Source organism: Lepidochelys kempii, chromosome 3 (genome assembly GCF_965140265.1).
Source record: "Lepidochelys kempii isolate rLepKem1 chromosome 3, rLepKem1.hap2, whole genome shotgun sequence".
NCBI classification, from domain to species: domain Eukaryota; kingdom Metazoa; phylum Chordata; order Testudines; family Cheloniidae; genus Lepidochelys; species Lepidochelys kempii.
The window spans coordinates 4143420-4168742 of record NC_133258.1 but is presented as its reverse complement, the minus strand read 5'-3'; the positions used below and the strand labels follow the sequence as shown (position 1 = coordinate 4168742).

General features: G+C 56.1%; 1 long non-coding RNA gene across 1 annotated transcript; it reads left to right on the top strand.

The window, feature by feature from the left end:
* The first annotated feature begins 758 nt into the window (after window positions 1–758).
* Window positions 759–10298, top strand: LOC140908094 (uncharacterized). Its single transcript, XR_012157749.1, has 3 exons — window positions 759–1414; window positions 3659–3802; window positions 8718–10298. It is a non-coding gene; the product is annotated as an uncharacterized lncRNA (long non-coding RNA).
* Window positions 10299–25323: the final 15025 nt, after the last annotated feature.

Here is a 25323-nt window from a genome sequence, read left to right as displayed (position 1 = left end):
ACCAGCTTGGAAGGGGAAAATCATTGGCTGGAAGACGAAGGGCCGCCCTGATCCCGGGGCACTTCAGCGACAGGTACAGGAAATCAAGCCACAAGGAAGGGTGGAGGGCGCAGAGGAGCGTTAAAAGCACCTTCACCTCTTGATTGCATGTTTGAGTCCAGCAGCAGGCACTGCTAGTTATTTGCCCAGCCAGCAGGGCTGTTTGGTGGCCTCTGTGTAATGAATTCACTGGCCCTCTGGTTAGCAATCCTAGCGGAGGGGCCAGGCGTCAAACTTCACTGGGGATGAATCACCTGCCACAGAGCCCTGTTATATAAACCAAACATGCAGTGGGGAAGCCCAGGTCTAGAACCCTTGACCTCCAGGGCCCCAGACATCTAGATCTTGAGCTAAAGAGCAGCTCCCTTAGTGGCACCTTAGAGACTAACCAATTTATCTGAGCATAAGCTTTCGTGAGCTACAGCTCACTTCATCGGATGCATGCAGTGGAAAATACAGTGGGGAGATTTGCAGCAGCAGGTCTGTTGCACACCTTTGTCCCCTGGGGCTCAAACCCAGGGTCAGTGCAGGGTTCCGAACTGAAGTGCAAGGGAGGAGCAGCTGGCGTCTCTCCCCGTCTAACTTATTCCCCCAGTTTCTTACTTCTTCCATTGCCAGTGGATCTTTTCTTTGCCGTCCCCCCCATCCCACTCCTTCTGCAGCGAGGTGGCAGGACATGGGTTATTTGACTGGCTTAACAAAGAGCCCCACAGCCAGGCTTAGGCAATTAGTAACTCTGGGAAGAAAACAGGAAGCAGCATTGCCAACAGCAACAAGCAGCCTGGGGAGCTGGATCCCGCGCCCTGCGGGGGAGCAGAGGGTGGGGAGCGACTGCCTTTCCCACCGGAAGTCTGCAAACACCCTGACAAAGGAACGGAGCCAGGAGGGGAGCCCCTCCCCCCAAGCACCTCTTCTCGAGGTCTGGTCCAGCCCCACGTCTCTGATTCTGTAAGAGACTTGGCAGTGCCGTGCAAATCGCTGTCGCTCCGTCCCTGCTCTTCCCAGCGCTCCGAGCGCCTTCCAACAGCAAAGACGCAGCCTAACCAGTAGGAAAGGGGGCAGGCCAGTGAATGGTGGCCCAGAGCTTCTGGAGGAGTTTTTCAGCAGTAGCGCCTGGCAGGCCTGGTCCTGGGACCACGGACTACGTCGCGCCAGGCGCTGTACAAACACAGAACCAAGAGACAGTCCCTGCCCCAAAGCGCTGCCAGCCAAAGCACTGTATAAGAGACAATGGCTGGAGACAGACGGGGAGTCCAAGGAAACACCGAGATGCTATTGGTCAGCCTGACGGTGATCTCGGCACACCAGCAGCCGAACCGTTGTCAGGCTTTGTCCAGGCCTCATGGCAAAGGAGGGGTTTGACAGAAGATAACAGGTAGTTTGGTGGTGGGTTACGGGAGTGCCTCCCACACGTGAGGGGCAGCAGGGGAGAAGGCACAAGGGTGCTTGTTTGAAAATGTAATATGGGGGTGATGGAGGGCAGAGGTTGCCCTGTAGCGGCTGAGACCCCAGACAGGATAAAGGACCTGCTACTGCTGCTAGCTAAGGGAGCTGTCCTGTAGCTCCAGAGCCTAGAGGCCTGTGTCTTTGGAGCTGCTGGGCCAAAGCTACCTGGGGAGGAGCACGCTCAGGTGGGAACAGGAGACAAACGCATCCAATGCGGGGCAGCACCTGCTGGATACAGGGAGAGGGGCCGGCCCCTCCAAGAGAGCGGGACTCTTAGGGGCAGGGTGACACCTTCAGCTGGGCTAGTTGGAGCCACGTGACGCTCACGCCTGCACCTTTGCAGGCAGACTTTCACCAGCAGGCACGGGGGCTTCAGCAGGGCCCTGAAACAACTGAAGAGCTTCGCAGCCGCCTGGCTTCGCCTTTCACATGCGTTGGCCCCACTGGTGTAGCGATGACTCTACTGCCCTCTACTGGAGAGAACCAGAACTGCTCCAGTGTGTGTCCCGAGCCCTCTACTGCCCACAGCTGCTGAGGGAGGATCCGATTCCAGCTGGTGTGACAGGGGCCTGTGGAGCGGGAGGGGCGGCATTCTGCCCTTGCTGTCCCTGGGACGTTCAGAGAGGCTGCAGGAAAGTGACAAGGGCAACGGTCCCAGTGGCCCTAAATGGGGGGGCCCAGCTTCCGTGGAAGGATGGCTGGTACAGGGTCGGGCAGCGTGCACGTAACAGAGAGCTTTTGTGCGCTGGGCTCTTGCGGGCTGAGCAGAGCTGTACCTGGCCAGTGTGTGGGCGGGAGATCACCGCGAAGGGCAGCTCAGCAGATGCAGACAGCCACCCTGGAGGAGCAGGAGCGGGCAGCGTGGCCCCTTGCTTGACAGCTGGCAAAGGCGCCTCCGACCCCATTCAGTCCTCCACAGCTGAAGGAGGCGTGGGTGGCAGATAAGGAGGCCGGACAGATACAGGCATCTGGGGGGTCCCTGAGCTGGGTGCGTGCGGAGGGAGGGGGGGTAATACATGTGCTAAGGCATTTCCCCTGCCCCCTGCCTTAGGAAAAAACAGTCTTCTGCAGGAGGCAGCAATCTGTAGTGGTTAGGGAAGGGGAGTGGGGATCAGGACTCCTGGGTTCTATTCCCAGCTGTGACCTTGGCCTCAGTCTCCCCGCTGCATACGGGGCAGCCCCCAGCCCAGTGCCGCCCCGCTGTGTGTGCTCGGTTACTAGTCAGAGTGCTGGGCCCTGCAGCAGGAGACGGTCGCGTTTGCTCTGGAACCTCGATCCTTTGCTCAGCCGCAGTCATCCAGCAGGCTCCTCACCAGGGCCCTGGGCTTCTGCCTCCCTCTTCTCCTTCCCCACACAGCTGTGTGGGGAGCCCAGAGCTCACACAGTGGGGAAGGGGGGCTGTGGGTCTGGATTGAGGGGCATCAGCAGAGCTGTACTGGGAGCCCAGGGCTGGCACAGTGGGGAAGGGGGGCTGTGGGTCAGGATTGAGGGGCATCAGCAGAGCTGTACTGGGAGCCCAGGGCTGGCACAGTGGGGAAGGGGGGTTCTGGGTCAGGATTGAGGGGCATCGGCAGAGCTGTACTGGGAGCCCAGGGCTGGCACAGTGGGGAAGGGGGGCTGTGGGTCAGGATTGAGGGGCATCAGCAGAGCTGTATTGGGAGCCCAGGGCTGGCACAGTGGGGAAGGGGGGCTGTGGGTCTGGATTGAGGGGCATCAGCAGAGCTGTATTGGGAGCCCAGGGCTGGCACTGTGGGGAAGGGGGGCTCTGGGTCAGGATTGAGGGGTATCGGCAGAGCTGTGTGGAGAGCCCAGGGCTGGGGTAGCGGGGATCGGCACAGAGAAGGCTCTGTAACACAGATGGTCGGCCACCACAACCCACCAGGCTGGGGACCCTTTGGGAGGTGCCTTCGTGCTGTGATCTCCTCCTGCATTAGTCCTCAAGGGCCTGCCCCAGCCTGCACTTCCCACGCTCGCCCTGCTCAGCAAATACGGCAGCCGGGCCAAGCCAAAGCACCAGCCCCGTCTGGCCGCACAGCCGCCTCCACCAGGGTTATCCTCCCAGGGCGGGGCGAGGCCGAATGGTATAAAGCAGGGAGTCCTGCGTATACCCAGGAGGAGCGAGAGGAGGGGGCTCTGTAGCTTTTCTGATGCACCCTGCTGCTCTTTCCCACAGCAGGTCTCTGCCCACCTGTGTCCACAGGTGGACCCGGAGTGCAGCCGTTGCTGTTTCTCTCCAAGGCCTCCTGGAATCGCTCAGCTCAGCACAAGCAGCTGCCTCTGTAGCCGTTCCTTTGTCCCTTCCCGCGATCTCTGTAAGGTGAGTAGCTGTGAGGTTCCGGCAACGGGACTCAGAGCAGGGAGGACACCCCGCAAAGGGGACATGGGGTGAACCCCACCAGCAGAACCAGAGGAAGTCAGCTGAAGTTCATAGAAATGACTACAGGCCACAAATGAGAGTAAGACCTCATTGTGCTAGGCGCTGCACAGACATGGCAGGAGAGACGGCCCCTGCCCCAATGACCTTGCAGTCTAAACAGAGATGGGGAAGCCCCACACAAAGTCTGTGGGAGAACTGGGGATTGAATTCAGATCTCAGCTTATTACCCTCAGCACTGGAGCAGCCTTTCTCACACTCTGTGTTATTACACACACAAAACTATGTTCAAAGACATTTATTAAGGCTGCAAAGCCAAGTGCTCTAAAGATAGAGCATGCCAGAATTAAGCTCGCCTGTGTAACCTTAATTCAGCCCCCTTGTGTGTATGCAGTATGATACGGTCTTTAATTACATGCTCACATGCTATGGTTTCCAAATCTCCGAACTTTTCCAGAATCGTTCAGCCTGAGGCCAACACCTGACATGAAAACTTTTAGCCTAAATGGTTGAAGTTTGACAAAGTTATAAGCAGCTGAAAACAGGGTCTTAGATGGGGAAGTGTTTCCAGCCCAACCCACACTGTTGTAAAACGGCATGAGCGTCAATGGACATAGGGGCGTGATAATAGCAGAACCGTAATGCAGGCTCATACAAATGCATCGCACTTATGTGGCCTCTTTAAGCACTTTGCAAACATAAGCCCCACCCCTTCTCTCAGAGGTGAGCATCATTTTACAGATGGGGAAACTGAGGCCTAAAGAGGGGCTGGGACTCTTGGTTAAGGTTATACAGGAAATCAGTGGCAGAGACAGGACTGGAACCCAGGCTGCGTCCTGACTCTTGCTTTGATACCCTCCCAATGCCAGTTCCTGGCGATCTGACTCACAGCCTGGAGTTCTACCCACCAGACAACTCTCCCTCCTAGAGCTTAGAATAGGCAGGTGTCCTGGCTGCCAGCACCCGGCTTTGGCTACTAGACAGCCCTGTGCTACTTACGATCCTCTTTCTTCTCCTTCTCAAGAAATAGAAATCAGGGCTGGCTGCCGCCAGGCCCCCAGAGCCTCCAGGAAGCCAGTGAAACAAGCCCATAAATTTTGCTAAGTGGGGTCGGGTGTGGGGAGCAGCACTGCCAGCCACTTGAAATAAACCAACTCCTCTGCCATGCTGCAGATGGGGAGAGCCATCCAACCCAGCTTTTCCCTTGAGCTGTGTATTTCTCTTGGCACCGGCGGCTGTAGCCCAGATCCCCATGCCAGGGAAACCTGGTACACAGAGTGAAGTTGGCTTGGAGGCAGAGAGGGGAGAGATGGCTGCCAGCAGACACCATCTGTTCCACTTACAGAGAGAGGAAAACAACTCACGCCCACCTGCCCTCCTGTCTACCCTGGCATTTTTATGCTGGGGCCTGAGCTGAGACAGCCAGTTGGGATTTTAAGCACTGCTCTGAGCAGGGTTCGAGATCGATCAGTTTCATTATCCCCAGGTAACCGATGGGCAAACTGAGGCACAGAGCAGTGATGTGACTTGCCAGAGGTCGCCCAGCCGGCCAATGGCAGAGCCGGAACTAGAAACCCATGTGTCTGGGACTCTATCCTCTAGACCACACTGCCTCCTAGGTGACAAGGTTGTCACGGCACCAGCACCTCATCTACACCAGGCCCCTCCCCATTGCCGGCAGCCAGAGCAATGATGGGAAAGCTAGATAAGGTGTGTGACCTGGCTGATCAGCTCCTGGGGCCCTTGTGGGGAATACAGCAGGGGATGGGCTGACTGCAAATGACTGGACTGCTGCATGCCTCTGTGTCAGCATGTCTAGACTTAAGGTCTGGTTCAGTTCCTGTTGAAATCAAAGGGAATCCTTTCCTTGACTTCCCATACGCTGCCAGCCAAAGAGCTCAGCACGGCTGCCCTTGTAGTCGGAGCGCCGTGCTCGGTGTGAGGAGACCTGGCTTCAAGGCCTGGCTCTGTTACAGGTTCCCTCTGTGACCATCCATGGGCAAGTCACTTTGAGGTGAGGAGGGACCGAGTGGTGTACCTGTGCCAGCTAAACCCTCCAGCGCAGATGCAGTGATAGGGCTCTAGAAGTGCTCATACCAGGAGAGCTGATGTCGGTTCCCCTGACTGGCACAAGCTACCCTGGGATAATTGTACCCACGCGAGGGTTCAGTGAAAAATCACCTCCCTAAGCAACAGAGCTCTGCTAAGAACTTCAGTCTGAGTCTCTCTGGGATTCACTTCCCCAGCTATAAAATGGGGGTATAATCATCATAGCAACGCGGGGCTGGAAGGGAGCTCGAGAGGCCGTCTAGTCCAGCCCCCTGCGCTGAGGCAGGACCAAGTAAACCTGGCCCATCCCTAACAGGGGTGTGTCCAACTTGGTCTTACAAACCTCCAGTCATGGGGATTCCACAACCTCTCTGGAAAGCCAGAGCTTAGCCACCCTGAGAGATGGGAAGTTTTTCATAATATCGAACCTAGCTCTCCCTTGCTGCAGATAAGGCCCTTTATGTCTTGTCCTCCCATCCGTGGGCATGGAGAACAACTGATCCCCGTCCTCTCTGTAATGGCCCTTCACGGATTTGAAGCCTATTACCAGGTTGCCCTCAGTCTTCTTTTCTCAAGACTAAAGGTACCCGGTTTCTTCACACTTCCCTCCTGGGTCAGATTTTCTAAACCTTTTGTAGCCAGTTATTTGAGTTTATTGTTCATTTATTGTGTTACAATTAACTAACATGTTATGTCATATATAATCACTGTATGCTAAATAGATATGGTCAATGCTCCATTTTTTACTAAGCTTTGACATTTGGTTTGGTTTTTCCATAATCCATATGGGATTTCATCATTTATTGGCGAAGATTTACCTTCACTTTTAATATGATTTATATCTTCCCCGCCCCAGGGTTCCTTAATTAAGGGAGAGATTCTATTCAATCCACAAAAGGCATTTGTTCATTTTCTTTTATGTCATATTTAAGAACAAGTTTTTTTACCTATTACTTTTAACCTTTCAATAAAATTTGGAAAATAATTCCTCCAAGTTTCTGGACCGCCAGTGGAAAATCCTTCAACAATACAAACTTTCACTTAGTCTTTAATGCGAACCATATTCCAATCTATACAGGCTTGACATATGACTCTGTACCTTGTGTATTGTCAAAGTTGTATTATTGGTCCATGTGGAAAACAAAGTTTTATCCCAAGTCTTATTTGTAAATTGTCTGTTTCCTAGTGGACAGGACCCCCGTTTTTCCTCCTCACCGAAACTCAGATCACATCTGGAACTACCTGGCTCCTTTGGTGGAAGCGGTGGGGATAGCAGACTGAGTGGGCCATAGACACCTGGTCCCCCTCTCGCTGCAGTGATGGCCATTCTGGGTCACAGGTCATGAGCTTCACCCCACCCTGGTCTGACCTATGTGGGGCACCACGGCAGCATGGCTCACACACACCTTCCGAGTCCCAGACCCGGCCAGGAGATATTCCCTAGGTGGGGGGAGGGTTGTAGTCCGTCAGCGACCTGGAAGGAGCGTGGGCGCATGATGGGTGGGGGTCTATCAGGGGACTGCATGGAGGAGGGTACAGAGGTGAGAGTGTGAGAAAGACACAGGGCGTGGATCGATGTGCGGCTGGGGGTGAGCAGATGGGGACATGGCAAGAGTTTAAAAAGTCCTGTAAAGGGGCAGCACAAGTTTCACTGGTCTCAGAGGACCCAGGAACGCCATGTCCCTGAGGGCCGCCTCCTGTTGCCAGCTCTAGTCACTGCCTATTTTCCCGTAAGAACAGAAGAACGGCCACGCTGGGTCGGACCAAAGGTCCATCTAGCCCGGAGTCCGGTCTTCCCACAGTGGCCAGTGCCAGGTGCCCCAGAGGGAATGAACAGAACAGGGAATCCTCAAGTGATCCATCCCCTGTCGCCATTCCCAGCTTCTGGCAAACAGAGGGTAGGGACACCAGCCCCGCCCAGCCTGGCTAAGAGTTCCTTGGGTTGACTATGCATTGTGTGAAGAAATACTTCCTTTGTTTGTTTTCAACCTGCTGCCTTTTATTTTCGTTTGGTAGCCCCTAGTTCTTGTGTTATGAGAAGGAGTAAATAACACTTCCTTATTCCCTTTCTCCACACCAGTCGTGATTTTACAGACCTCTATCATATCCCCCCTTAGTTGTCTCTTTCCCAAGATGAAAAGTCCCAGTCCTATTAATCTCTCCTCATATGGAAGCTGTTCCATACCCCTAGTCATTTTTGTGGCCTTTTTCTGAACCTTTTCCAATTCCAATATCTCTTTTTTGAGATGGGGAGACCACATCCGCACACAGTATTCAAGCTGTGGGCGTCCCATGGATTTATATAGAGGCAATAGGATATTTTCTGTCTTATTATCTCTCCCTTTCTTAATGATTCCCAACATTCGGTTCGCTTTTTTGACTGCCGCTGCACACTGAGTGGATGTTTTCAGAGAACTATCCACAATGCCTCCAAGATCTTTCTTGAACAGTAACAGATCATTTAGACCCCATCATTTTATATGTATAGCTGAGATTATGTTTTCCAATGTGCATTACTTTGCATTTATCAACCTTGAATTTCATCTGCTGTTTTGTTGCCCAGTCACCCAGTTTTGTGAGATCCTTTTGTAGCTCTTCGCGGTCTGCCTGGGACTTAAGTATCTTGAGTAGTTTTGTATCATCTGCACATTTTGCCACCTCACTGTTTACCCCTTTTTCCAGATCATTGGTGACTATGTTGAATAGGACTGGTTCCAGAACAGACCCCTGGGGGACACCACTACTTACCTCTCTCCATTTTGAAAACTGACCATTTATTCCTGTCCTTTGTTTCCTATCTTTTAATCAGTTTCCGAACCATGAGAGCACCTTCCCTCTTAGCCCATGACAGTTTACACCAGCGTCTCACTTACAACGCACTCCCAGCACAGCCAGCTCCTAGGCCATGCAGAGCCGAGGCAAGCAGCCGCCACGGGAGAGATGGCCGTGGGCGGAGTGGCTCTGAAGTTGCCAGCAGGCCTGCAGCTTTAAAAATGGACTGCACCAGAGCCCTGGATGCAACATGCCCGGATTTCGGGGTGGTTTGGATCTGGGGCTGAAATTCTCGGCTTGGGCCCATCACCTGCCGTGAACTACAACCTCGAGGTAGAAGAACGTGCCAAACCTCTTGCTGATTCAGCGTCGGGGCTGCTCGCCCCTTCCCTCGAAGAGTTTTCTACAGACTCTTTCCAGGCTGTTTCCTCTGCCTCGCGCCAGAATCACCCCTAATTAGAACCAGCCTCTGGCTCGGCTGCCGGGGCGTTTGTTTCCCTTTGATGGTGGCCGATGGACATTTGCTGTTTGAAATCCGAGCTGCAGGCGTATCGGTTCCCGCAAGGCATGAAGCTTGTGCTTCAGCTCTGGGAAATGCCTTTGTTCCACCGGGTCATCCTTGCTTTCAAAGCCACGGCAGGAGACGGGACAACAGTCTCCTGGTGGCATGGATTGTGTGACCTGCCTCCCAGAGTTCAGCCCAGCCTAGACACCTGGGACCTGTGCTTTGTCCCTCTGTGCATCGCAAAGGGCCTTAGCGTGGGTGGAACCAGCCCTTTGACAACAGCTCCAGCACAAAGTACGTCAGGGTCCTGCTCTCAGCCCCTGGGGCGGGGAGCGGGTTGGACCGTGGCTGTTCTTCATGTCCCGGAGACCGTCCAGGGCCACGGGCAGCACAGCGTAAATTCAAGCATCCTGAGGCTGCTCTGACTTCCAGCAGGGGCCAAGCAGGACCCCGCACGGCCCCAGAACCCGGGGAGGCTAAAAGTGACATCTCTCGCCCTCCCACCCCATCTTCGCCCCGGACCTGGCTCTGGGGAAGCTCAGATCTGTCTCGTGCGTGGATGGCGCAGACCCAGACATCTTGGCACAGGGCCAGCCTGTGCACACCAACCCAAATGCCCCGAGCTTTGGGGCCAATAGACTCAGCTCCGGTTCTGGAACTGGCCAGCAGGGCTTGGGCTGAGCCTGGCTACGAACCCAGAGCTCTCAGCTTGACTAGCAAAGTGGTGAGCTGCAGGGTGATCACGGTTTGTTCGAGTCTTTGCATTAAAAGCCAACACAGGGGCCAAAGGGCTGCTGGAAAGCCAGCTAGTGGTGAGAGCAGGCGTCTGGGAGCCAGGACTCCTGGGTTCTCTCTCCTGTTCGGGCAAGCTGTTGTGTGACCTGAGGCCCTTGATTTTGGCTGTCCCCATTTCTGGGAGCCCAGCTAGAGACACGCAGGAGCTGCTTTCCAGCACCGCTGGCCCCTCGCAGGCCTCGTTGCTGCCAACTGGAATTGTGGGTGAAAATCAGACCCTGGATCCCAGCATGCACCTGGGCAATTGGGACCCAGCAAGGAGATTTCCCAGTGGAAAATCTGAGCTAAACACGCGTGTCCAGAATAAAAACTCTGGGGCCACCTCGACAGCTGTCACTGGGCTGCAGTCACTCGGCCCTTCTGGAATTCAGATCCTCTAGTTCCAAAAGCCCATGTCCCTGCTACTGGGGCTAAAGGAGAATCTCCACTAGCTGGTGGCAGTTATAAGGCCTATGACACACAGTAGATCCATTAGGACCCCTCCCAGTATAGGGCAGGGACACATGCACACATGCTCACTTGCACACATGCTTACTTGCACACACACGTGCGTACACCCCCACTGGCCAGTTGGTTACGTGCGTATGGAGATGTACAGCTTACTCCTGGCCTTTCAGATCATCCACGGGGGCAACAGAGCTGAGTCTTTGCTCCCTTGTTCCCCTCCCAGGCTGCTCTCCCCCCCGTCCCCAGCTGATTTACAACGTCAGTCCCTCCCACAGCGCTGAGCCCGGCCGGATCTCAGGGGTTTATGTCAAACCCTCAATTTTAGTTGGCTGCAGCGTTTTGCAACTCATGGCTTGCTGGTTCCCATGGCATCTGCCGTTCCCATTGCGAAGGGCCGGAGGTGCTTGGCTTCCAGGCCATGTAGAAATTAGGGATCAGCGCTAGCGGTGTCTTCCTGCCGCGCAGGGGTTGAGGGGAGAGTGCTGGGGGTTGGGGGGTGAGCGAGGGGCCGGGCGCTTCAGCCCAGAGCTTGCGTTTCCTCCAAGCACAGAAGGGAGGCCTCTGGAGCTGGCCAAGGCCGGCTGGGTCCTGTCTCCTCCACCTCGCTGCCAGCCAGTAGATGAGATACTCTCGGGAGACTCTTCCTCAGTGTGTCTCATTGTCACTGGGTGCCCGGGGTCGGGGGGCTGCCCAAATCCCCTTCCCTGCCACCAAACCCTTCCTGCCTGGCACGTGCAGCCTCAGTACACAGAGCTCTCTGTCCACCCAACCCCCCTCCCCGCTCGGCACCCAGCGCCAGGAGGAGAGCCACTTGAAGATGGCCTGGAGCCAACTGCCTGGACCCCGGCATCTACTGCACGGCCTCGACCCCTTGCCACTGCCAGCCATCGGGCGCCGGCACAGGTCTCTGGAGGGGAGGCTGCTGGGCCTCTCTGTAATTCCCTCCTGGCGTCGCCCGTTTCCCGTGGAACGAGCGGTGACTTCAGGGAAATGAGTCTGGGTTCGGCGCAGGCCGGTCACTCGATCCCAGCAAGCTTTCTGCCACGGGACGAGGGGGTTTCGCCAGCTGGACTTTGTTACAGGCTTTCTCTGTCCTGCGGGGAGCCACCGGCCCATCCAGCCATGCACCGAGCCAGAGCGGGGTTTGGTCTGGACCCAGGCGGGCTTTGGTACTACCTGGAGCCATGATGGGCAGACTCCCAGGCAAGCTCCTCGCTGTGGAGAGAGCTGCTGCACACCCCACCCTGTGTGGCCCCGTGGGGGTGTTTTCACCCCCCTGTTCATCGGTTCCCATCTGCCCCAGGGACTGAAAGTCACGGCCCCCTGCTTAGCAGCCTTGCTGAAGCGAGACCATGCAGAGGTGGTTTCCTGAGCTTCTGTGGCTCCTTGGGCGGGATGCTGTCGCAGACTCAGACCCATTGAATTTCACCTGCCGTTTCGTTGCCAGTCCCCCAGTTTTGTGAGTTCTGTTCCAACTGGAAATAAACAGGGCCATAGGGGCTGTCCCAGGACTAGGCCAAGGGTCCACATGACGGACAGCAGGGTCCTGCCCCCGCTGGAGAGTCACACCTCTGGCTGGTTGTCCAACACACGGGGACTTTTCCTCCTGGTCCCAGCAGCTCTTGGGCTTGTGCCCGTCGCCGGAGGGGCGCTCTCCCCCGGTAATTTTATCCCAGCAAGGTGTCGTTGCATTCACTCTCCCCATCTGGCTCCAGCTCTGGCTCCCCCTAATCCATGCGGCTAGTGGTTATGCCGTTCGCTTTCCCTTTCATGCACCCACAGTCGCGGGCCCCTGTGTAAACAGAACCAAAGGCCACAGTAGCTACCAAGGCTGTTCCCCGGGGGACTCGTCCGGCTCCTCTTCCTTTCCTGTGCCAGGCCAAGCTACAGCCATGGCAGAGATTCCCAGGACACGGAGAGCCCCCGGAGCCGGTTATCAGCCAGGGCCAGCAGACTGGTGGCTCCAGCGGTGAAAACCGACGCCTCCCAACCTCTGACTGTCACTCTCTTAGCTGCTGGCACTGGGACAGCTGGCGCAGGGGTGGGATCAGATGGATACAATGTGGAAAGGCCCCTGCAGGGTCTGTTTGCTTGACTGAGTTCCCCGGCTGGTTTGATCAGGGCGCTGAGCCAGTCATGCTGCAATGCGGCCCACGCAGCACGTCATGATAGAGAGCTCGGCACCGGGTTCTGGGTCTCCTCTCACTTATGCTGGTGCAAACCGGGCCCGAGGTCGCCGAGTTAGTCCAGTGCCGGTGAGAGCAGGACCAGCCCCGGAGCCCTAACTGCCCCTGGCCCCCACAACTTGCAGCCCCTGGTACAGAACGTGCTGGGGGATGGGAAGGGTGAACATGGCCCTCCAGCTCTCTGGGGCAGCGGAGTGGCCCATAGACAGCCATTCAAAGCTGGGGTTTCGTGTGCGGGGGCTGCTTGCTGTCATAGAATCATAGAATATCAAGGTTGTCTAGGTCCCTCTGTATCCTAACCCTGCCCTCCAGCGTATCTACCACTCCTCCCAGTTTAGTATCATCCACAAATTTGCTGAGAGTGCAATCCACACCATCCTCCAGATCATTTATGAAGATATTGAACAAAACCGGCCCCAGGACCGACCCCTGGGGCACTCCACTTGACACTGTCAGTGGCCTGTGATCTACAGGAGGTCAGACAGATGATCTGGTGGGCCCTTTTGGATGCTAAAGCATTTAGAGCAGCCTGGGGGTTGCTCTAATTTATATGGGGGGGCCAGGCCTGGCATCCTTCGGGGTACAGATCTGGCCTAATGCCACCCAATGTGCTTACGCTGAGTGTGCTGAAGGTCGCAGCACAGAATGGCGGCAGGGCCTTGAATTCAGGTGGGCTCTTTGAGTGCGATTGTGAGGGAGAGGGTGGGAGTGTCTTGGGAGGCACAGTGTACTGCGGGCTCTGGGATACGTCCTGCTAAGTAGCTGGGCGGGCGACAGCCAGTCGGGATTGTAACGTTGCCTAAACGGGCGATTTCCTGGGTGTTTACTAGCTATGTGGGTAGCAAATGAGCAATCAGAACTGTGAGTTAAAGACTTTGGGGGGGGACACATGCACGCACCCGCCCCCCCACACGTGTGTGCACACGCACACCCACCCACACACCCACGCACACCCACCCACACCCACGCACACGTACATCCACCCCCACCCCATGGGCACAAGCGCATACCCATATGCATGCTCGCACCCACGCACACCCACCCACACCCATGCACACCCACACACACCCACGCACACGTACACCCACCCCCACCCCACCCCCATGGACACAAGCGCACACCTACATGCACGCTCGTACTCACTCACACCCACTCACACCCACACACAGGCGCACATTCTCTACGCCCGCCAGCCCAAGGCGCGTGAAATCGGTGGGGTTGCGCTCATGAGGACGGTACTGAACGCGGAAGGAAGTGCGGAATCAGAACGGGTGTTTCCATCCAAGAAAGAATACCAAAAGCCCATCAGTGCCATCGTCCAGACAGCCTGTATGCCCTTAACTCTGCCCCCTTGTGTGTGCGTTATGAGGCACGCTCCAATTTCACAGCCACACGTTTTTTTTCTCCAGGACCCTGCCTCTGGGTGATGCCCAGAGAATGAGGCCGGGATATATTAGGACTGAGGCTGGGGCCTACCCCAAGGCTGAGCCCCTCCGCTGATGCTCCTCAGCCCTGAGCACCATTGCTAGTCCAGCCCGTAATCTCCACTGCGGTTCCTGCCCCCTCTCCACCTCAGGGTGCCCGCAGGCTGCGGTTTGCTCTCTAACACGCTCCCTCCCTGCACGCCTCACCCCGTCCCCGTGAGGCACATGGAGGTCGAATCAATTGCCAAGGCCACACAGAAAGTCAGGGGTAGAACCCCAGAGTTCCTGGCACTCAGGCCTGTGTGCAGGCCACTAGGCCATGCAGAGAAGACAATGGAAAGGAGAACAGCTGCCCCCTTGGAATCATGGGGGAACTGATGAGGTGGGAGATGCTCCCCTGATCTGTCAGTCCCCCACCTGGTGTTAGACTAACAGGGGCGCTCCCCGAGCGATCCCCAATCGGTGCTTTAATGGGGAAGGCAAGATCCACCGAGGCCCCAATGTGACCCCTTGATGCTCACTAGGGGCAGCCTCAGAGTGTACAGGGATCCCCTGGGTCTGATCTCGACATAATCATCAAAGGGTGTCAAGTAAGGTCTCTCCTGAAAGCCCAATCATTGTGAATTGTCTGTACTGGTAAAAGGGAAGGAGTAATGTGTCCCCACTAAACTACGGGCTTAAGGGCTGTGAGTTGGGGCTGGTCACCAGAAGGTGATAAACAAGTTTCTTTCATGCTTATCTCCCAGTCTGGCTAGCTGTAAACTGAGTACTGGGTATGTCGCAATGGAGGCCTGTCTGCAGTCCAAGCCAAACCAAGCCATTGTAAAAGCAACAGGAAAGGAACCTGCAGGAAAAAAACAAAACCGGGGGGGCGGGGGGGGCATAACCTGTCTATGAGTGAAGACAATGGATTGTTGGGGGTATAACTTGGGGTGCAAAGAGACACCCTTCCCCTAGGGGACAAGCTGGCCGCAGGCTTGGCTTACAGTTTCACTGGTATCCCCTTTTTCTAGTTAACACTGGCATGATACAAGGAACTCCTGATTTACCTGCTTCATAATCATCCATTATTTCATAGGCTTCAATCAGGCGCTCTCCTGCTTGGCTCGTCTTGAAACAATGTTGATATTCCAGTCTCTCCTGTGACAGAGTCTCTTCTGGCTTTGAATAACCGTGGACCCCTTCTACCTTGTTGTTATTCAGCAGTATAATGTCACTGTCTAATCAGCGCAGTCCCTGCACCTGGAGTGAGCACCGCGGTGTCGGCTGGTTTCAGTGACTGAACCCAGCGTTCCCTGTGAAGGGGGCAGTCGGAGCTACGTGCTGTCAGTGAAGTGGCGCGGTGATCCGGAGGGGTGACTGGTAAACTGGGGGGGGCAGGGGGGACGACTGTTCCTTTGGAAATAGCGGTGTGACGCTGGCAGACCAGATGCCAGCTCGTGCCCAGGCCTCAGTGGACACTTATAAATGCATCGCTGGAAAGCGGGCTTGCTCCCCTGTGTGTTAGCATCACCACAATGGACATCAGATGTTCAGTTGATGAGTGGTGTTTCATGTTTTTTAAAAATGCTTGTAAGCCGCTGCATGTATTGTCCTCAATCACCTGTACCCCAGGTTATAAAGTGATAGCCAGCATCTGCGCTGTAAACCTCTGTGACTACGTAACTCATCAAACAGAGCAGAACATAAGAGCGGCCAGACTGGGTCAGACCAAAGGTCCATCTAGCCCAGTATCCTGTCCTCTGACTGTGCCCAATGCCAGGTGCCCCAGAGGGAATGAACAGAACAGGGAATCATCATGTGATCCATCCCCTGTCGCCCATCCCCAGCTTCTGGCAGACAGAGGCTAGGGACACCATCCCTGCCTAGCCTGGCTAACAGCCATTGATGGAGCTATCCTCCATGAACGCATCTAGTACTTTTTGGAACCCTGTTATAGTCTTGGCCTTCACAACATCCTCTGGCAAGGAGTTCCACAGGTTGACTGTGCGTTGTGTGAAGAAATACTTCCTTTTGTTTGTTTTCAACCTGCTGCCTCTTAATTTCATGTGGTGACCCTGAGTTCTTGTGTTATGTGAAGGAGTAAATAACACTTCCTGTCACGGAGTGTGGGGGAGTCCAGGCCCTGCACCCCTCTTCCTGGGATCCACTGAGACTCTCAGCCAGCCAGTAAAACAGAAGGTTTATTGGACAACAGGAACACAGTCCAAAAACAGAGCTTGTGGGTACAACCAGGACCCCTCAATCACGTCCTTCTGGGGGAGCAGGGAGCTTAGACCCCAGCCCTGGGGTTCCCTGTGTTCCTCTCCCCAGCCCCAAACTGAAACTAAACCCCCCCAGCAGGTTCCCTGCTGCAGCCCCTGTTCACATTCCTGGGCAGAGGTGTCACCTCCCCCTCCCCCTCCCCCTCCTGGCTCAGGTGACAGGTTCTCAGGTCTCCCATCCCCAGGGCACATTCCCAGGTCAACACTCCCCCCTCCCTGCTGAGTCACATCGTCACATCTCTCCCCCCCTTTGAGACTGAACTGAGCGGGGTCACGCTGACCAGTGACCTGGGGAAGTTCGGGGCCCCCTCTCCGGGACAGCGCATCCGCTATCAGGTTGGCACTTCCCTTCACGTGGACCACGTCCATGTCGTAATCCTGCAGGAGCAGGCTCCATCTCAGGAGTTTGGCGTTGGCTCCTTTCATCTGGTGCAGCCAGGTCAGGGGAGAGTGGTCGGTGTAGACGGTGAAGTGCCGCCCGAAGAGATAGGGTTCTAGTTTCTTGAGGGCCCACACCATGGCCAGGCACTCCTTCTCGATGGCCGCGTAGTGTTGCTCCCGGGGTAGCAACTTCTTGCTCAGGTACACGATGGGGTGTCTCTCCCCCTTTTCATCCTCCTGCATTAACACCGCCCCCAGTCCCGTGTCTGAGGCGTCGGTGAACACCACAAAGGGCTTGTCAAAGTCTGGGTTTGCCAGAACTGGGCCACTGACCAGAGCCTTCTTCAGCGCCCGGAAAGCCACCTGGCACTGCTCGGTCCAGACCACCTTGTCTGGCTTCCCCTTCTTGCATAGCTCCGTGATGGGGGTGGCGATGGCGCTAAAGTGGGGCACAAATCTTCGGTAGTATCCTGCCATCCCAATAAAGGCTTGGACCTGCTTTTTGGTGTGGGGAGCGGGCCAGTCTCTGATCACCTCCACCTTGGCTGGTTCCGGCTTTAGGCAGCTGCTCCCCACCCGATGGCCCAGGTAAGATACTTCAGCCATCCCCACCTTGCACTTCTCCGCTTTTACAGTCAACCCAGCCCCCTGGAGTCGGTCCAGCACTTGTCTAACCTGGGACACGTGGTCCTCCCAGGTCTGGCTAAAGACACAGATGTCATCAATATACGCCACGGCAAAACTCTCCATCCCCCTCAGGAGCTGGTCCACCAGGCGCTGGAAGGTGGCCGGTGCTCCCTTGAGGCCGAAAGGCAGGGTCAGGAACTCATAGAGCCCCAGAGGGGTGATAAAGGCCGATTTCAGTCGGGCATCTGCATCCAGCGGCACTTGCCAGTAGCCCTTTGTAAGGTCCATGGTGGTAAGGTACCGAGCTCCTCCCAGCTTGTCTAGGAGCTCGTCCGGCCTGGGCATGGGGTAGGCATCAGATACAGTGATGGCATTGAGCTTCCGATAGTCCACACAGAACCGGACCGACCCGTCCTTTTTGGGGACCAGCACCACCGGCGAGGCCCAAGGGCTGGCAGATGGCTGGATCACCCCCAAAGCCAGCATGTCCCGGACCTCTCTTTCCAGGTCCTGAGCAGTTTTCCCTGTGACTCGGAAGGGGGAGCATCTTATCGGCGGGTGCGACCCTGTCTGCACCTGGTGGACAGTCAGATTAGTGCGTCCAGGCCGGTTGGAAAACAGCTGTCGGTACGGATGCAGCACCTCCCTGACCTCAGCTTGCTGGGCAGGGGTTAGCTGATCCGAGAGGGGAATTGTTTCCAGGGGGAAACCAGCTCTGGTCCCAGGGAATAGATCTACTAAAGGGTCATCTCCCTGCTCTTCCCACTGTTCACACACGGCCAACACCACATTCCCCCTGGCATAATATGGCTTCATCATATTCACATGGTACACCCGGCGGTGGTGCGCCCGGTTCGACAGCTCCACCACATAGTTTACCTCATTGAGCTGCTTGACGACCTTGAAAGGGCCCTCCCAGGCGGCCTGTAGTTTGTTCTTTCTCACTGGGATGAGAACCATCACCTGATCCCCGGTGGCGTAGGCACGGGCCCGTGCCGTGCGGTCATACCAGACCTTCTGCTTCCTCTGGGCTCTGGCCAGATTCTCCCTGGCCAGGCCCATGAGTTCAGCCAGTCTCTCTCGGAAGATCAGGACATACTCCACCACTGACTCTCCATCGGGAGTGGCCTTCCCCTCCCACTCGTCTCTCATCAGGTCCAGGGGGCCCCTCACCCTCCTGCCATATAACAGTTCGAAAGGCGAAAATCTGGTAGACTCCTGGGGCACCTCCCTGTATGCGAACAGCAGGTGAGGTAAGTACTTGTCCCAATCCTGTGGGTGCTGGTTCATAAAGGTTTTCAGCATCATCTTTAGCGTCCCGTTAAACCTCTCCACCAGCCCATTGGACTGGGGGTGATAAGCTGAGGCCCAGTCGTGCCGGACCCCACATTTCTCCCACAAGCACCGGAGCAGGGCCGACATGAAGTTGGAGCCTTGGTCTGTCAAGACTTCCTTGGGGAACCCCACTCGGCTGAAAATGGTCAGGAGCGCATCGGCCACGGTGTCTGCTTCAATGGAAGCTAAGGGCACTGCCTCGGGGTAGCGGGTGGCAAAATCTACCACCACCAGAATGTATTTCTTCCCCGACCGGGTCGTCTTGCTGAGAGGCCCCACGATGTCCATGGCCACCTTCTGGAAAGGCTCCTCTATGATGGGCAAAGGTCTCAAAGCCGCTTTCCCCTTGTCCCGGGCCTTCCCCACCCTCTGACAAGGGTCACAGGATCGGCAATACTGCCGGACCGTGGTAAAGACCCCGGGCCAGTAAAAGTTCTGTAGCAACCTCTGCCGGGTGCGCCGGATTCCCTGGTGCCCTGCGAGGGGGATGTCATGGGCCAGGTACAGGAGCCTGCGGCGATACTTCTGGGGGACCACCAGCTGCCTCCTGATCCCACAGGACTCTACTTCCCTTGTGGGAGCCCATTCTCGGTACAGGAACCCCTTCTCCCACAGGAACCTCTCCTGGCAGCCTCTCCTCATGGTCCGTCCCACACTGAGGTCGGCCAGGTCCCTGAGCTTCCGCAAGGAGGGATCTTTCCTCAACTCGGCCTGGAACTCAGCGGCTGGGGAAGGGATGGGGCCCGGTTCCCTCTCGCTGGCCAGGTCCGAGGCCTCCGCCTCTCTGAGCCGTGCCCCTCGGCCCTCCCTCCCCACCAGGGTAGGGTCCTGCGCCTCCGGTGTGATACCCTCCCCGAGGTCAGGGCGCAGTGCCCCTCGCCGGCTCTGGCTACGCGTCACAACCAGGGCGGCCTGGGGCTTGCTTGGCCAGTCCTCTAGGTCTCCCCCCATCAAAACTTCAGTGGGCAAATGGTGGTGTACCCCCACATCCTTGGGGCCCTCCTTGGCCCCCCATTTCAGGTGTACCCTTGCCACGGGCACCTTAAATGGGGTCCCGCCCACCCCTGTCAGGGTCAGATAGGTGTTGGGCACCACCCGATCTGGGGCCACCACCTCGGGCCGGGCCAGCGTCACCTCCGCGCCCGTATCCCAGTATCCATTGACCTTCCTCCCATCCACCTCCAGGGGAACAAGGCACTCTCTCCGGAGGGACAGCCCCGCGCCCACCCTGTAAACTGAGCACCCTGAGTCCAGAGCCTCCAGCCCTCTGGTGGAGCTGGCCTGGGGTACTCTTCCCTCCGGGGCAGGTGGTAAACTGGTAGGCCCCCTTTCCTGGGTCGTCTGCCCCTCGTCCAGCTGGGTCCCTACCCAGTTAACCCTGGGTAGGTTGGGTCTGCTCAGTTTGTCCCTGAGCCCGGGGCACTGGGACCGTACGTGGCCTCTCTGGCCACAGTGATAGCAGCTCAGGTCACGTTGGTCCCCTCGAGCGGGTCGGAGGGGCCCGACGCCAGGCGTTCCCCGTGGGAGGGGGTTCTCCCTATTTCCCCGCTGGGAGGTCCCGTGGTGACTCTCTCTCTGCATCGGGGGGGGCCTGTTCTTTTGGGGCTCCTCCCGGCTACCCCCGACCGACTGTTCACAAACTCGTCGGCCAGCTGCCCTGCGTGCTGGGGGTTCTCGAGCTTTTTGTCCACCAGCCACAGCCTCAGGTCGGACGGGCACTGATCATACAGTTGCTCCAGTACGATTAGGTCAAGCAGGTCCTCTTTAGCTCGGGCCCCAGCTGTCCACTTGCGGGCATACCCCTGCATCCGGTTGGCCAGTTGTAGGTAGGTGACCTCAGGTGTTTTACGCTGACTCCGGAACCTTCTCCGGTACATCTCGGGGGTCAGCCCAAACTCACGGAGCAGGGCCTGTTTGAACAGTTCATAGTCCCCTGCCTCCGCCCCTGTCATTCGGCTGTACACCTCCACGGCTTTGGGGTCCAGTAAGGGGGTGAGAAACTGGAGCCTGTCTGCAGGGTCAACCCTGTGCAGCTCACAGGCATTCTCAAAGGCCGTCAGGAAGCTATCTATGTCCTCCCCCTCCTTCGCTGGGCCAGGAAGCACTTATCAAAGCTCCTTGCAGTCTTGGGTCCCCCCGCACTCACCGCAGCCGCAGCCGGGGCCCCACTGCTCCTCAGCCTGGCCAGCTCCAGTTCATGCTGTCTTTGTTTCTCCTTCTCCTGACGCTCATGTTGACGTTGTTTCTCCTTCTCCTCCTGCTCATGTTGACGTTGTTTTTCATGATCCTCCAGCTCCCTCATTTTCATCTCCCTCTCCCATTCCAGCCGCCTCCGCTCCAGGGATGGGGAGCTCCGCCGGGAGGATCCCCTGCTGGGTGCCGGGGTCAAGGTGCCCTCGATATTCGCCGGGCTTCCCCCAACCCCTCCCCCAGGCCCAGGTAGGAAGGGTCTCGGGATGTCCTCAGCAGCAGTCTGACCCCTCCCAGCCCGGTCAGGCCCCAGGGCCCACGCTGCGTCTGCCGGGCGGCTTCCCTCAGGGACAGGGATCGGGTCATCCAAGCGATCCCTCTCCTCCAGCTGGGCAATCAGCTGTTCCTTGGTGGACCTCCCGATGCGCAGCCCCCTCTGCCTGCACAGCTCCACCAGGTCGCTCTTCAGGCGTTTAGCGTACATCTCCCTGCTGGCCCCTCGCAGGCCGGGCAGCTTCCCACGGTTTCCAGGAAAAGCCCCTCGTGTGCCAGTCCTTCTCGAGGTCACCACCTCTTTGCCAGGGTCGAGCTGCAGATTCCTCCGCCCCTGGGACCGCTCGCTGCAATCCCCCGGGGGACCCTGTTACTGCAAAAGTCTTTCTCTCTGGTCACACATTCCCAGGGGTTAACCGCCCCCCGAAACCGTCTCTCTCTGAATCTTCAGCACGCCTGGTCCCCGTCAATTCCCCTTCGTTTTACTGCTCCCCAGTCACTTACTGCAGGAAGCGCCGTTCACGGGGTGCAGTAGATCCCACCGCTGCCACCAGTTGTCACGGAGTGTGGGGGAGTCCAGGCCCTGCACCCCTCTTCCTGGGATCCACTGAGACTCTCAGCCAGCCAATAAAACAGAAGGTTTATTGGACAACAGGAACACAGTCCAAAAACAGAGCTTGTGGGTACAACCAGGACCCCTCAATCACGTCCTTCTGGGGGAGCAGGGAGCTTAGACCCCAGCCCTGGGGTTCCCTGTGTTCCTCTCCCCAGCCCCAAACTGAAACTAAACTCACCCAGCAGGTTCCCTGCTGCAGCCCCTGTTCACATTCCTGGGCAGAGGTGTCACCTCCCCCTCCCCCTCCTGGCTCAGGTGACAGGTTCTCAGGTCTCCCATCCCCAGGGCACATTCCCAGGTCAACACTCCCCCCTCCCTGCTGAGTCACATCGTCACACTTCCTTCTTTACTTTCTCCACACCAGTCACGACTTTATAGACCTCTATCATATCTCTCTATAGTTGTCTCTTTCCGAAACTGAAAAGTCCCAGTCTTATTAATCTCTCCTCAGACGGAAGCTCTTCCAGACACCTAATCATTTTTGTGGCCCTTTCTGAACCTTTTCCAATTCCAATATATCTTTTTTGAGATGGGGAGACCAGATCTGCATGCAGTATTCAAGATGTGGGCGTACTGTGGATTTATATAGAGGCAACATGATATTTTCTGTCCTATTATCTCTCCCATTCTTAATGATTCCCAGCTTTCTGTTCTGTTTTTTGGCTGTCATTGCACACTGAGTAGTTGTTTTAAGAGAACTATCCACAATGCCTCCAAGATCATAGAATCATAGAATATCAGGGTTGGAAGGGACCCCAGAAGGTCATCTAGTCCAACCCCCTGCTCAAAGCAGGACCAATTCCCAGTTAAATCATCACCCAGTTAAAGATCTCCTTCTTGAGTGGTAACAGCTAATTTAGACCCCATCATTTTCTATTTATAGTAGGGATTATGTTTTCCAATGTGCATTACTTTGCATTTATCAACCTTGAATTTCATCTGCCATTTTCTTGCCCAGTCACTCAGTTTTGTGAGATCCCTTCGCAGTCTGCTTTGGACTCAACTAGCTTGAGTAGTTTTGTATCATCTGCAAATTTTGCCACCTCACTGTTTACCCCTTTTTCCGGATCGTTTATGAACAGAGAGAAAGCCTTGTAGAATGCAGACGACGGTCTCTAACTAGAAGATGCTAAATCCTGTTCATTAAACACAAATGAGCCATTGTGCTAGAACAGGGCTCTCAACCTTTCCAGACTACTGTGCCCCTTTCAGGAGTCGGATTTGTCTTGCGTACCCCAAGTTTCACCTCACTTCAAAACAACTTGCTCACAAAATCAGACATAAAAATACAAGTGTCCCAGCCCACTGCTACTGACAAATGGCTGACTTTCTCATTTCCCCATATAATTATAAAATACATCGATTGGAATATAAATATGGTACTTACGTGTCAGTGTATAGCATATAGAGCAGTATAAACAAGTCAGTGTCTGTATGAAATTTTAATTTGTACTGACTTGGCTAGTGCTTTTTGTGTAGCCTCTTGTAAAACGAGGCAAATATCTACATGAGTTGAGGTACCCCCTGGAAGAGCTCTGCGCACCCCCAGAGGTACGTGTATCCCTGGTTGAGAATCACTGTGCTAGATCAAGGATCAAAGACTTTTTTAAGTGCATCCCCTCCACCCGCATGAAGCAGGGACCTGTGTGGGAACTGTTGCTATCAGCTTGATTTCCGAGGGAAGAAGATATAAAAATGCCTCACAAGGAAAAAGCATCGTCTCTTTGAACTCTCACGGGGCCAGAGACAGTAGCTAAAGCAGAGACCCCCGGGGTCAACCTGGGTCCGCCCTGAAAGACATTTTGAAGGGACAGATTATTACAGCCTTGTCACCTTTAGGAACCATAGATGGTAACTCAGGTGCCTGTATGTTTCCTTGCTTTAACATGAAAATGACTCTCATTTCTTCTTCCTAGTTAATAAACGGTTAGTTTTATGCCAGGATTGTCTTCAGGCGTTGTCTTTGGTGTAAGATCTAGAGTACCAGTTGATCTGCAGTAAGTGACTGGTCTCTTGGCACTGGGAGCAACCTAAATGTGGTGTGATTTTTGGTGTAAGTGACCAGGGATCTCTAAATCCAGCTTGCCTGGTGGTAACATAGATCCGGAGAGCCCAAGGGGACTGTCTTTGACCCATGGTAAGACTGTTGCAGAGATCCAGGAGTTCACACCACCAGCTTGGGGTGTCTGCCCTGCTTTCGACAGTCTGCCCGGGGGTGGGGACTCACGGCTGTGAGTGCCTCCAGACAGTGTGACAAGCGGGTCTGTGAATTCGGGGAGCATCCAGTGGGCCAGGGGCTGGGCGTGCCAGGGTGATGCTTAGAGGGATCGGGGGTCGGGGTGTAGCTATTGCTAATCTGCAGCAAGAGAGCAGGGTCTGCGTAGGCTGGGGGAGGGCAGTGCTTGAGTTGCCGGGGGCTGGTGGAGTCGGGGAGCTGACCTCCGGCAGGCACAGACAAGGTTCCCTCACGCTAAGGGCAGGTGGCAACGCTGGGTACCCCCAGGAAGTGTCACATTCACCAAGATGCCCTGGGGGACCATCCTCCCTCACCCCAATCTGGCAGTCCAGATACCTTCCATCTCTAGTTGATACCCCAGGGCATGGCTGGTGCCTGCCATTCCCAGGGAATGGATCTGGCTGGGGCCAGGTGGGGTGGGGTGGGGGGTGGACAGAGGTTTCAGAAGGCCAATTCCCCTTGGAGGGGAAAAGCCCTGTAACATCTTGAGTCATTTGAGCCACACCAGCTGATCACTGCCCACCTCTTTCTGGAGGGGGCCAGATGTGCCGGAGCGGCCGCAGGAGCTGGGAGCAGTGGAGAGCCTCCCATGTCCTCTCAGAAAGCAGCTCTGTTGTACTGGTGAACTACCCATCTTGGGAGCTTTGCCGCTGTGAATACCCCACCTGCGATCACACCCCGGGACTGCAGGATCGCTCCGTGGTTCTTGTAAACCTTGATGGTCGGTCGTGCCCCTGGAAAGAGCTTTAGTGCAAAAACCATCGGATGTCTGAAATATTTCTTACCCACAATAGTAAGACAGGCGGGAACGTAATAAGCACTAAATAAGTGCACCGAGCATACCCTAGCAACAGCTCCAGGCTCGGCGTGGCTTGCTGGTCTGGGCGGTGCGACTGCTGCAGCCAGGGTCTGCAAGCAAGGCCCCCACATCAGAGGGGCTGGGTCAAAACGTGTGCGAGCGGCATGTGCCCGGATGCATGGGGGCGCAGTGCTGCTTGCTCAACTTCGGCTTGGCCGATCTCCTGCCGTCATGCCAGAGGGGTGGCGGGGCCGAAGCTGAGTGGTGCTGTGAACCCCGTGCACCCGGTCGCAGCTTCCGCAGTGGGGAGCAGCCCAGCCAGCCCCATTGGACTGGAGCTGCAGACTGCCACTGTGGGGTCAGTGCGGGGCAGGTCTGCAACCCTCCCCCAGGGACAGGACCTGACCCCCACAGGTCTTCCAGCCTCCCGGGGACAGGACCTGATTCCCCCACCTCTCTGGCCCTCCCACATGGTTGTGACCCGCAGGTTGAGTAACCCTGCTATAGACACACCCAGTGAGTCCCGGCTTCATTTGGGGGCGGCAGGAGGTGTCTCCTCTTGGAT